Source organism: Nansenia antarctica (genome assembly GCF_963989245.1).
Source record: "Nansenia antarctica genome assembly, chromosome: 1".
Lineage (NCBI taxonomy): Eukaryota > Metazoa > Chordata > Actinopteri > Argentiniformes > Microstomatidae > Nansenia > Nansenia antarctica.
This window is the reverse complement of record NC_137674.1, coordinates 112,786,266-112,800,527: the sequence shown is the minus strand read 5'-3', so window position 1 is coordinate 112,800,527 and position 14,262 is coordinate 112,786,266.

The window sequence follows — 14,262 nt, the reverse complement described above, 5'->3', positions numbered from 1 at the left end:
AATAAAGTGCCTCCAGTTAGCTCTTTAGCTGGCATGTGTGCAGCAGACTAGCTCATCTCATCACCTCTGAGCTAGCTAGCTTGCTAGTTCTTTGACACTATTATTCACACCATGGAACTATAATCAGACACTTTCTAGTCACAATAATAACGACTAATTTGAACCAACTTTCTCTGTCAGAACACAGTAATTATATTTGAATGAATGAATGAATGAATGAATGAATGAATTGTCTTTATTGTCATTGATATAGTACAGGTACCATACAACGAAATTTGGGAGGGGGGGCTCCCCTGGTGCTAGGAAAAAAAAACTAAAAACAAGAAGGGAAAAGAGCTGGTTTACATAAATAAAGGCTATGTACACTATCCACTATACTATACTATACAAATAAAACTGTGCTGTACTCTATGCTATGCTATACATATCCTAACATTTCCTATCTCTATTTGCTAACGTTTCAACTTGCTTACTTTCTTCTGCAGAGCTTTCTCCCTGCAAAAACTCTCTCGCGTCGCACGCGCACACAAAACAAAACCAAAACCATTCTCCAGCGCGGCACGAAGCTGTGTGTGGAGGTCTGGCCCGCCCACCCCAAGGCAACTGTAGGGGAAATACTGAGACTAGCATTCTGAACGACTGGTTATGTGATAACAAACATGTCAGAAAGTTCGAAGTAAGTGCTTCGTAACACAGACGGGGTGAATTTTATGAATGAAAGTGAAAGTTCTGTCACAAAACGCCGTTACGTATCCTCGCACATTTTTAAGTGGGTATACGCAAATCCTTGGCCTTTCCTAGTGGGTATACGGCCTAGTCCTGCGTATCACCTAGACTACACCACTGCCTGGAGAGGCCCTGGTGAGACATGGAGATGGCGGGGGAGGTCCTGACACCCCTGGAGAGGGCCTAGTGCTGGACCTGGCAGGCTGAGCTGGACGGCTCCAAGGCAGAATGAGATAGAGTCTGAGAGCAGCGGAAGATGTGTTAGCTTAGCATACCAGGGGGTCCAGCCAGACATCTGAGTTTACAGCCTCAATGTTCCCCCCCCACCAATAGCGAGGCAGCGATGTTCACCCACCATCATCCTTGAATAGCAGAGAGAGAGAGAGAGAGAGAGAGAGAGAGAGAGAGAGATATCCTCCGTCTCGATAAGCAGCTTGATGTGATGTGATAGGCAGGAGCCGCCACTACACACCGCTGAGGTATTATTAAACAATAACCGTTCTGAGGGGATTCTGAGAAGAGGAGGTAGAAAACGGTGAGATTAAGATTAGATTAAGAGCTCGGGTGGTGAGTCCGTTCACCACAGACGGATGATGCTCAGATGCTGCTGGCCGAGATAATAACATACTGGATGTTTTGGGGATGATAGTGATGATAGTGACGCCTCCTCCATCCTCTGTTCCTCTCCCTATTAGCCCCCTGTCAGAGGTACGTCTGTGTCTCAGGAGGTAGAGGCTGTGTCTCAGGAGGTAGAGGCTGTGTCTCAGGAGGTAGAGGCGGTGTCTCAGGAGGTAGAGGCTGTGTCTCAGGAGGTAGAGGCCGTGTCTCAGGAGGTAGAGGCTGTGTCTCAGGAGGTAGAGGCTGTGTCTCAGGAGGTAGAGGCTGCGTCTCAGGAGGTAGAGGTTGTGTCTCAGGAGGTAGAGGCTGTGTCTCAGGAGGTAGAGGCTGTGTCTCAGGAGGTAGAGGCTGTGTCTCAGGAGCTAGAGGCTGTGTCTCAGGAGGTAGAAGCTGTGTCTCAGGAGGTAGAGGCTGTGTCTCAGGAGGTAGAGGCTGTGTCTCAGGAGGTAGAGGTTGTGTCTCAGGAGGTAGAGGCTGGTGGAGGTAGAGGCTGTGTCTCAGGAGGTAGAGGCTGTGTCTCAGGAGGTAGAAGCTGTGTCTCAGGAGGTAGAGGCTGTGTCTCAGGAGGTAGAGGCCGTGTCTCAGGAGGTAGAGGCTGTGTCTCAGGAGGTAGAGGCTGTGTCTCAGGAGGTAGAGGCTGCGTCTCAGGAGGTAGAGGTTGTGTCTCAGGAGGTAGAGGCTGTGTCTCAGGAGGTAGAGGCTGTGTCTCAGGAGGTAGAGGCTGTGTCTCAGGAGCTAGAGGCTGTGTCTCAGGAGGTAGAAGCTGTGTCTCAGGAGGTAGAGGCTGTGTCTCAGGAGGTAGAGGCTGTGTCTCAGGAGGTAGAGGTTGTGTCTCAGGAGGTAGAGGCTGGTGGAGGTAGAGGCTGTGTCTCAGGAGGTAGAGGCTGTGTCTCAGGAGGTAGAAGCTGTGTCTCAGGAGGTAGAGGCTGTGTCTCAGGAGGTAGAGGCTGTGTCTCAGGAGGTAGAGGTTGTGTCTCAGGAGGTAGAGGCTGTGTCTCAGGAGGTAGAGGCTGTGTCTCAGGAGGTAGAGGCTGTGTCTCAGGAGGTAGAAGCTGTGTCTCAGGAGGTAGAGGCCGTGTCTCAGGAGGTAGAGGCTGTGTCTCAGGAGGTAGAGGCTGTGTCTCAGGAGGTAGAAGCTGTGTCTCAGGAGGTAGAGGCTGTGTCTCAGGAGGTAGAGGCTGTGTCTCAGGAGGTAGAGGTTGTGTCTCAGGAGGTAGAGGCTGTGTCTCAGGAGGTAGAGGCTGTGTCTCAGGAGGTAGAGGCTGTGTCTCAGGAGGTAGAGGCTGCCTTGCATGGTAGCTTGTCCACCATTGGTGTGTGAATGTGTGTGTGTGAATGGGTAAATGAGAGGCCGTTGTAAAGCGCTTTGGATAAAGGCGCTTATATAAGTGCAGTCCATTTACCATTTAAAAAGGCCATTCATACATATATATATAAACACATATGTGGGTTTATGTGGGTGGAGTTTGAGTGGGTCTCAATAGATCATAATCTGATTTGGCCTCTCGGTAATTTTCAATGTACTCACATAATGTTAACCATGAATAATGAGATATAATATTAGTGACGTAATAATAATAATAATAGATAGATAATTCATGCCACATCATAAAAACATGTTTTTGGAACATTGTGTTTGTGCATCTTGTGTTAATGTGTAGAAGTAGGGCACTGTTCTTTTTCTGCAGAGCTGCAGAAACGCTTCCTAGAACAGCCTAGAACAGCCTAGAACAGTCTAGAACAGTCTAGAACAGCCTAGAACAGCCTAGAACAGTCTAGAACAGTCTAGAACAGTCTAGAACAGTGTAGAACAGCCTAGAACAGTCTAGAACAGCCTCCATCCTTCAGTGTTCCATCTCCCTCCCCAGTCTAACACAGCCCACCACATTACACCCTCTCCTTCATTCATCTCCATCCAATCAGGACATATATTAAGGCACCTTACTGAACAGCTATTTTAGGCAGGGGGGGGGGGTTCGGGGTTCGTCAGTGCAGTTAATCTGGAAGGACAGTGCTACTTGAGGACCTAGCGTTGACTAACGTGGTACGGGTTCATTCGCTTCAATTATCAAATGCTGGCAAGATCTAGAAGCAATTAGTGAACGATGCCTTGTGAAGAAAACAAGAAACAGGCTTACAGACTTTGAGGAAATTAGCTTTCCTTTAGGTGTACTTTGGTCTCTCGGTATTGTAATTTGCAGTGTTGGTCTCTGTTCTGTTTAAGCACAGCCCTGTGTCTCCCTGTCTCAGCGGTTAATGGACATTTTATTGTCTTCTCATTTTACGCGTCAGAAGATTAAAAACATAATCGTTATGTCGCTGTCAGCCCGGAGACGTCTAGAAAGCCGAAGTGTGTGAAATTGAAAAAAAAAAAATGAAAGAAAGAACGAAAGGGACATTACAGTGGAATCGTAATAAACAATAATTGCGCCTTCCTGTTAAAAGCTAGCTTCCATTTTCTCTCACAAGATGCAATCTTCATCTTCCAGTGTGTTGAGTTGGAATTAAACCCTTCCCTCTCTGCAATCACAATAGATTGTTTGTGTTGTAGATGTAAACGTCATTTATAAATGTAATTTATAGATTTCTGTACCAACAGAACATTTTCCTCAGACGATTGAGCGTCTGATTGGAACCAACATTCCTCAACATCCTGGGCTCGGCTGTGAGGAAGGAAAACAGAATAAAATGCTTCAATTATTGATCTGACATGACAAGACTACGGCCCCTCGGGGAACACTTCATCAATATTTTCCATACGATTTAACCCAGCGCTGCCTCTGCATGGCTGTACATAAGCAGGTTGTGACTGATGCTCTCATCTACACACACACACACACACACACACACACACACACACACACACACACACACAGAAGCACACGCGCACACACACATGGAAGCACACGCGCACACACACACACACCCACCCACACATGGAAGCACACACACACACACACACACTTACAGTCACACATGCTCACATACTCACACGCACACACACACACACACACACACGTGCACACACACACACACACACAGACACACATGGAAGCACACGTGCACACACACACACACATGGAAGCACACACACACACACACACAGGCATACATGCTCACACACACACACACACACACACACACACATGCACACACACACACACACACACATGCACACACACACACACACACACACATACACACACATACACACACACACACACACACTCAGACACACACCCCCACACCCACACAAACACAAACCCACCCACACACACACACACAGTGAGAATGCCCCCCACCGCTATGCATTATTGAAGCCTCTGCCTCTCCACGCTAAACTAATTCCCTCCAGCAACACAGTTGCCACATGTTCCCTGTCACCAGGCCTCCCTCCCGTTCCCACAGCCCTGCTCATGGACACGCTGGATTGATACCTCACAGCTACTGGCTCTGGGGGAAAGCAGACCAACAAAGCAGTTTGTATATGAGAGCGAACCGGGGTTGGCCAGTGTGTCTGTCAGCTGTGTGGTGTTTCTCCTGCAGCTAAACTGCCAGCTGAATGTGAATAAAGACCAAGCAAAGCCTTCAGTAATCAGAGAAACAACAAAGGCTTTTTCCTTTTGTTCGAATTCCTGTGATGGTGGGCCTAACACGCCTGCCCAGTGCATTGTGGGTAGAGCCAGTGTTTTCAGGTCCAGGTGCTGTTGTTGTCCTGCGGTGTATGGGCTCAGAAACGTTGGACCAGGTCCTGGATTGTCCGTCCCCATGGAGATTCAGACACAGAGACACAGAGACACAGAGCTTATGTAATGTCTTTAGATCCAGCGAAAGGAGATGGCTGTTTTAGGCCCCCCGTGTTTGTGACGGTTTCCAACCTCCCATTTTTGTCTGAGATAATTGGAGAAAGTGGTTGGCTCTACAGCTCAGTGACTTCCCTTAACTCCAATCGTATTTTAGGTCAAAATAATACGGCATAGAGACGGTATGAATAAATGGAAATAGTCAGTGGACTGTACTTATATAGCGCCTTATTCCAAAGCGCTTTACAACGGCCTTCTCATTCACCCATTCACACACCAGTGGCGGCAGGCTACCATGCAAGGCGCACACTCAAGGGCCGCTCAGCCACAGCCGCCCCCATGAATAAAAAGTATATAATGACCGACTGCTGCTGGCCTCCCACACCCACTCTGTCTGCGTCCTCGGGCTCCTTGACTTGAGGGCTGCATTTGGTACCGTCGGTCACCAGATTACAGTAGAGAGACTGGGTCAGTTGTGGACATCTGTGGGTCTGCTCTGTCTTGGTTTAACACGTGTTTAGGACCTCGGGAAGAGTAGTCTCACCTTGGTGTGTAGACTAATGGGGATCCACAATTAACACTAGAACAGCCGTGCCTGTTTTACCTACTATAAGAGCCGCCTCGGGGGTCAAATGACCATAGTCTAAGCTGCTATTTACACACAACGACCACTAGTTAGCGCATCTTGTAAATTAGCCTGCCTCCTACACAGAAAAACTAGCAAAATAGCTTTATACTAGCTTATCCTGATGTGATGTAGAAAATGTAAGGATACTGGGTGGTAGAACGCACATATCTAGGACAAGTCATGAAAGGAGGGTGCAAAGATAGAACATTTCTGGTGCTCTACAAGGCTCTGTTTTGGGACCACTACATTTTTCCCTACATTATATATATATATATATATATATATATATATATATATATATATACTACCCCCTAGGTAATGTATTCTGTCATCATGGTGTCAAGTTTAAATTATGGAAGGCAAATAACTCTCCTCCATAAAGGTGCAATATGGAGCTGTTTCTCCTTGAAAGTGTCCTACTAAATTACCAGGCTGAATCATTACCGCTGATGCATTGGCAGTCTGTGAGAGTGCGTGCACCTGTGCATGACCCTGCTCTTCTGCCTGAATCTGCTTTTCCAATGTGTTCTGCGGCGGGTGTGTGACCTTCGACCTGCGTGTGTGTGGCTCCCTATTATAGGTTCCCAACGGTACTACCTGGGAGCTGACAGCATTTCACACCGCCGGAAACCATCTAAGAAACGGCCTTTGTGTGTAAATAGGGTTATTATTCAAATGATGTTGTATTCTGATTATTGATTCTTACTTTGTCCATGTTTTGTTTGGGGAATGAGGGGGTTTGTTGTGAAACTGGTTGAGAGAATGTGCGTGTCTCTCTGCTGGCTGGTTCATTCCCGTGATTGTGTTTCAGCAAACATTTCCAAGCTAAATAATGGATGCATCTCAACCACACGGGTCCACTGCTAGTTCTCAAGGTCGTGTAACTAAGAAATTCACTGGATTTGAAAAAAACGTGAACGTGACTGACGGATGATTGTTTCAGTTAGAAGTAGTTTACATTGAGCGAGGGCAGGGAGAGAGGAGGAGAGCTGTTCTGCATTGTCATTGGCAAGGCAAGGCAGGTTTATTTGTTTAGCACATTTCATACAACAAGGGCATTGCATTGAAAAGAGGGCGCAGGCCTGCGTATGTATGGTGCCTTTAACTCAGAAACTGAAAAAAAACAGAATTGCTGGTCCTTGGTCCAGGAAATCTGAGGTCGAATTTCACAGAACTGGTGCCCTTAGAAGGATGTCTACTTTCCCCCTTCACATTAATAATATGTGAATATTACGCAATACGCAATATTGCAAAAATAAGAAATCCTCTTTCACTACAGGATACCGAGAAATAGTTTCACAATAGTTTCAATTAAGCAATATCACACGAGAGGGATACATAATCACTCGCGCTGTAGAACTGTTGTATAAAAGCAATAACATCAATTAAGCAATACGCACACTCGAGGTCGTGCTGTTATACTGAATATCAGCACGGCTGTGATTCGGTCGTAGGTACGAGGCCGCAGGCCATAACAACAGATTTTGATTTGTTTGTTTATTTAATCATAAAAATAAACAAAACATTGTTCCACAACTGTACTTCAAATGGACTGTTGCCTAGTAACCTGAACACAAACATGTAGGCCTAGTCTAATTAACGGTCATTTAGTAGAACATCTGTGCGGCGGAGTGATACACATAGTTAAAGGTCCCAGTGCTGTTATACTGTTTATCAGCACTCATGGAATGCCTCTTGTCCAATCAAATTACTTGGTCGGAACTAACTGTTGTATAACACTTGTTATAACATCAACACTTGTTATAACATCAACACTTGTTATAACATCAACACTCGTTATAACATCAACACTCGTTATAACATCAACACTCGTTATAACATCAACACTCGTTATAACATCAACACTTGTTATAACATCAACACTTGTTATAACATCAACACTCGTTATAACATCAACACTCGCAATGACCTATTATCCAGTTCCTTCAACACAGCCATACGAAGTCTGCAACTAGTCAACAAAATGCAGCTGCCAGACTTCACAACAAAACCAGAACATGTTATTACCATGTTATTACCATCAGAACTGCATTGGCTACCAGTAAAACAGTGCACAGACTTCAAGGTCTCGCTTTTAACATATCGTGACGTTAGAATTATAAGGTTCTATCTCCATTTTTGTCAAAATTGAAAAAAATGTTGACATTTTTGAGTTAGTAATTAATCAAATACAAAGGTTCCATCTCACAAAATATAATGGAATGTAAAAACGTTGACGCTCAATATCTCTGAACTGCCCTAAACGGAGATAGAACCTTATCATTCTAAGCTCACGATATAATAAAGCCCTTAACGGCCTCGCGCCCACGTATAGAGCAGAACCACAACCCCGCTTGCACACTCAGATAGAAAGATGCTGCTGCCTTGCTTGTTGTCACCACGCATCAGAGAGACAAACAGCTGGGGGCAGGGCTCTCTCTCTTATCAGGCACCACGTCTGTTGAATAGCCTGCCTGCCCTTGTTAGGGGGGTCAGGGACATACTTTATAACCTCCAGACCCACACGGTTGCCCTTAACAACTGCCCTCTCCCACTGATCCTCCCCCGTGGCCGTGTCGGTGGCTCGGACAGACAGTCCATCGCTGTGAAGGTCTGGCTGTGGGAGGACAGACATCTTCTTTTCCAAGCGCCGAGCACGTTAGCGGAAAATGTTTTTGTTCTGTTATGAATGTTCCACTGTTGCTGTGTCCGTTGGTTACCGTTAGGATGTTGTGGTGTTGATTTGTCACGCAGGCCGTGAGTACTGTACTACATACCCCTACCTCACCCCCGCCTCACCCCTTTCCAACAAGGACCACAATGGAAATGAGCAGTTCAGCTTTGTTGTGCTATCCTTGATAGTTTTAGAACTGAAATGATGCATGTGTAAAGCTGCTTCAGATGCACTGTTATTTTTAGTTTTTTAAAACGGTCTAATTAGTGATAATACCACCGCTCATCCGTTATCAAACTTTGCTGAGGTGCTGGAACTGAAGATTGGGTAATAAATTGGGTCATAAAATCAATCAATCGATCGATCGATGTCGTTAAACACAGAAATGTGATTTCAGAGTGAGCTCTCCCTTTAAGCGGTACTGCAGTGTGATGTCGGATGTCGGTTGGTTTTTGAAACTTTGTATGCGACAGGCAGCGCTCGGCACTTAGCCAACGAGAGGATTTCATTTAATCTTTTACAACTTGAACTGTACAGTAGCCTACAGCGGACGCGTTATATATCCTAAATAAGGTACAGCGTCTCCGGTATTTCCAATCCGAGGCGTTCCCTGATATTCAACTGTGCAAAATGCTTCTGCTTTTTGACGCCTGAACTGAATAACAAGTACCCTTCCTTTTTTTCTCGTTTCCCAAAGTGAACGTCCCTGGCTGTCGCTACATGCTAGTGTAGATGCTTCATACATACAGACCTACTGCCACCGTACGGAGCAGACAGCCCATTAAATAATGATAGGTGACCCTATCAAGTTGGGGGTGTGGAGTGGGGGGGGGGGTAATGCATAAAAGCAATATGAAAAGGACTGCTTGTGTGTAGTGTACGCCGGCAGGCCTGAATACTTACACAGACCACCCAGACACATACCCTGAGGGGCAGAGTGACCTCAATAGTCTGTCTGCGGGGGGGAGGGGAGGGGAGGAGAGGGGGGGGAGGGGGGGTGAAGGAGACACTTTCTTCATGGCTTCCTCCTCGTCGCATGGCAGAGCGAGGCTCACAGCATGCGCTGGTCACAGCATGCGCTGCTGCTACTGCTGCAGGTGGTTCAGAGGAGAGGGAGGCTGTGGGAAGGACGTAGCTAGCTAGCGTCGTGAGGCTAATCCATTTTTAATCCGTTGAACTTTGGCGCTCGAGGATTCACCTGCGTGTGTGTGAGGTCATCTGCTGTGTGAGGTCATCTACTGTGAGGTTATCTGCTTTGTGAGGTCATCTACTGTGAGGTCATCAGGGAGTGCATCAGATGATGCAACATGATGAAACAAACGATGTTTATTATCAATAGTAGGTGTTTTTTTTAGGTAAATGCACTGACTTATAATAGTAAATGGACTGACTTGTTCCAAAGCACTTTACAACGGCCTCTCATTCACCCGTTCACACACACATTCACATTCACACACCAATGGCGGCCAAGCTACCATGCAAGGCGCCGGCCGGCCCCGCTCACTGGGAGCAATTTGGGGTTCAGTGTCTTGCCCCAAGGTCACCTCGACACGTGGCCAGCCGGGGGTTCGAACCGCCAATCTCCCGACCTTGCGATCATTAGACGCCGATCAGCGGCTCTACCTCCTGCTCCACAGCCGCCCCCCCCAACATGTCGCCTCCCCGTCTCAGAACCTCCTCAGTACCACCGGGCTTCGATTCAACAGAGATCAAATGCTCGTCGCTCGACACCGGCCAAAACATCTTGTCGTAGTAGTTAGCATCAGTTGGGTCTCAGAGGCGCTGACAGTATTACTAAATTATTAAGGCGTAAAGGCCCAGGTCCAACACTACACAACACACCCTCCTCAAACACCAACCGATATAGAACACACTCCCTCCTCAAACACCAACCCACATAGAACACACACCCTCCTCAAACACCAACCGATATAGAACACACTCCCTCCTCAAACACCAACCGACGTTTTTCAAACACCAACCGACTGTCTGTTTTTGTACCGGGCGGCTCCCCCGCCGCCGAGCCCAGAATCACGGGGGCAGCAGTGAAACCGCTCCTGCATCACAATGATGGCTGTTCCAAGGTTAGCTAACCGATAAATTATGTTGTATGTTTAGCCGAGCAGCCATAACATCCACCAGCACACACTGCTGCCGAAAACAGATTTATCCCCCAGCTGGGGAGGCAGGCAGATGCTAATAGCGGAGCCTCCATCTCCATTTGCCTGATGTCTGTGTTCACCAACCCCCCCCCCCCCCCCCCCGCCCTCTACACACACACCCCCCTCTCTCTTACTTAGTGTCATCTGCCTCTTTAGCCCTCTCTCCTCTCCTCCTCTCCATTGTCTTATTAAAGGAGTTATCCCTTTGGTTTGTCTGATTTCCGACTTCTGTGCCCTCCCTCCTCCCTCCTCCCTCCTCCCTCCTCCCTCCTCCTGAGTCAGTCCCTAAATCGTCTCCCCCCCCCCTCGTTTTCTGGAAAGCTGTCTTCTCCACTTTGGCCTGCTCGCTCATACACATCGTGGTAGTGTTAGTGGAAATGAAGTGGTGGTTGACTGTTAAAAAGGAAGGCACTGGTGGTGCTGCCCCCTGCCTTAGAGCTAGCTAGCTACTTCTGCTGCCCCCTGTCTTAGAGCTAGCTAGCTACTTCTGCCGCTCCCTGCCTTAGAGCTAGCTAGCTACTTCTGTGGTGCTACAGCCCCTGCAGAGCTTTGTGAATCAGGAGGAAACCCCTTCTCTCTCTACTAAGACAGACACATCACCCTGGTTTGTTTGTGTTTTCTTCTAACACAACACTGGCTGGCTGCATGGCCCAGATTCCCTGTGTTGTTGTTCTGTCTAGCTCTAGCATCTACTGTCTACACGCTACAATACCACTGTCTCTTCCCTCTTCCAACAGAGTGTTGAATGAATGCAACCGCTGTCATTAATGAGAGAGAGAAAGAGAGAGAGAGAGATAGAGAGAGAGATAGAGATAGAGAGAGAGAGGCAGGCAGCCTCTCCTCTCCTCCTCTCTCCTCCTCTCCTCTCCTCTCCTCCTCTCTTCCTCTCCTCTCCTCTCCTCTCCTCTCTCCTCCTCTTCTCTCCTCTCCTCTCCTCCTCTCCTCTCCTCTCTTCCTCTCCTCTCCTCTCCTCTCCTCTCCTCTCCTCTCCTCTCCTCCTCTCCTCTCCTCTCCTCTCCTCCCCTCTCCTCTCCTCTCCTCTCCTCCCCTCTCCTCTCCTCTTCTCCTCCTCCTCTCCTCTCCTCCCCTCTCCTCTCCTCTTCTCCTCTCCTCTCCTCTCCTCTCCTCTCCTCTCCTCTCCTCTCCTCTCCTCTCCTCTCCTCTCCTCTCCTGTAATTCACACTGTGGATGTCAGACACGTCCCTACCCTTCTCTTTGGTCTTCTCTAAGAACCCCGGCGTTTTGCTTTAACTTATTGCATAATAATTGGGCCACATTTTGGGACAGATTAATAATTTCTACTCCGGTTCTTAAATTTCATCAGGCCTTTCCAGTGTGGGGATTGGGGATTTTTTTCAGACTAGCTGTTGAATGAATGAATAAATGAATGATCTTTATTGTAATTGTACGGGTACAACGAAATGTAAATGCAAACCCTAGGTGCTAACAATCAAAACACAGTCCTAAGATAATAAAACACTGTCCTGAGATAATAAAACAGTCCTAAGATAATAAGATAATAAAACACTGTCCTGAGATAATAAAACAGTCCTAAGATAATAAAACACAGTCCTAAGATAATAAAACACAGTCCTAAGATAATAAAACACAGTCCTAAGATAATAAAACACCGTCCTAAGATAATAAAACACAGTCCTAAGATAATAAAACACAGTCCTAAGATAATAAAACACCGTCGTGAGATAATAAAACACAATGAGACATAAATAGACATAAATAGGGGGATATACCTAAAAGTAATCGGTAGGAATCTGAGTATGTATCTATTATGTAAACTTATATACGTATATACACTATATGGCCTATTCACAGGGGGGTATATAGACTAGGGGGGTGTTAACATGTAACTATGTACTTTTATAAAAACATATGCAATAGTAACTTATATGCAGTGTATGTAAACCTAAACACAATAATGTAAACATTGCAGCAGAGTTCTAGAACATTGCACGGTTCCCTTGGTTATTGCACAGTAGGTTGTGATGTTGCTGGGGGGTCAGGGGGTGTGTGATATGGCAGACCCTCTTTTATTGCCTCCACTGGGGTCCAGTTTTCATCCCCGGGGTGATTTAAGCACAACAATGTTATGACGGTGATAAATCAAACCCTCGGTCCAATAATACGTTCCACAAATTACGCCCCGTGTAATGATATTTTCTTTAATGTGACAGTCGGCAGTAAGGTTCTGACATATCATTACTGAGGGTCTCCCACCCCGGCTGAGGTCAAAGGTATTCCTTCCTGTGTCTGTATGCCCACAGGTAAACTGGCCTTCCCAGTTTTTTTTTTCGTTTTTTTTTTCTGAGTGGGGCAGTCCCACTCATATTTTCATGTTTATTGTGACAGAGACAGTAGAGATATGACAGGAAGGATGGGTGAGAGAGAGAGAGAAGGGATGACATGCAGGATATGTCCGCGGCCGGAATCGAACCGGGAACCCTGCGGTTACATGGTCAGCGCTTAGTCCGCTACGCCACCTAAGCGCCCCTGGCCTTCCCAGTTTAACATAAAGCCTCGGCATTAGCTTAGGAAACTAAGGCTGCATTTTTTGGGTCTTAGGCAAGGATTGGGGTGGCTGTGTCTCAGGAGGTAGAGGCTGTGTCTCAGGAGGTAGAGGCTGTGTCTCAGGAGGTAGAGCCGCCGTCTAATGATCGCAAGGTTGGCAGATCGGCTGTTCGAGCCCCGGCTGGACAAATGTCGAAGTGTCCTTGGGCAAGACACTGAACCCCAAATTGCTCCCAGTGAGCGGGGCCGGAGCCTTGCATGGTAGCTTGGCCGCCATGTGTGTGTGAATGGGTGAATGAGAGGCCGTTGTAAAGCGCTTTGGATAAAGGCGCTATATAAGTGCAGTCCATTTATCTCCATTTAACTATAACATCTAGGCAGTTGTAAGGAGACTCCAAAATGGCAGACTGTCTCAAAATGAAGAAAACTGCAATGTCAGAAACATTTATCTGCTTTCAATTATCGGTCAGAGCAGACGGATAATTAAAACATATGATGTTATTAGGAATATGTTCACAAACTGGCGATGTCGACACATTTTGTAGGCCTTGAAATGATTCATACGCAAAAGCACCTCCTCCCTCACCAGGGATCAATGGACTTCAACATGTTGAGGTCTGGCCTGTGTTCTATTCGGTTGTTAAGTCTGACGTCAAACGTGACGTTTAGCAATTTCCGAGTCCAAACCAGAAATTCCCTGCAACAGAGTGCCAGTGTACGACAGCGGTAGAATGACAGTTCAATCGTTTTTTAGACTCTGATCTATTCATACAACAAGGGACACAGCACTTTCCCGTTTGTCAGCGTCTTTGAGCCTCGGAAAAGCGCTATACAAATATAATGAATTATTATTATTACTGCGGCATCTCGAAGACAGCGCCTCAGCCAACTTTGGACCCGGAAACACGTCACGACTTAACAACCGAATAGCCAACTGACAGCATTTGTGAATAATTTCTCCATGAACACGCAGAACTTTAGTGCCACAATTATGTCAACAAATTAAAACAAATCCATAGATTTCGACAGTTCTAGGCTTAACGTGTGTGAAATGTGTGTGAAACGTGTGTGAAATTGTTGGATACCGAAAGCACAAAGCAATGCCTTTATTTATAACTTTGGAAA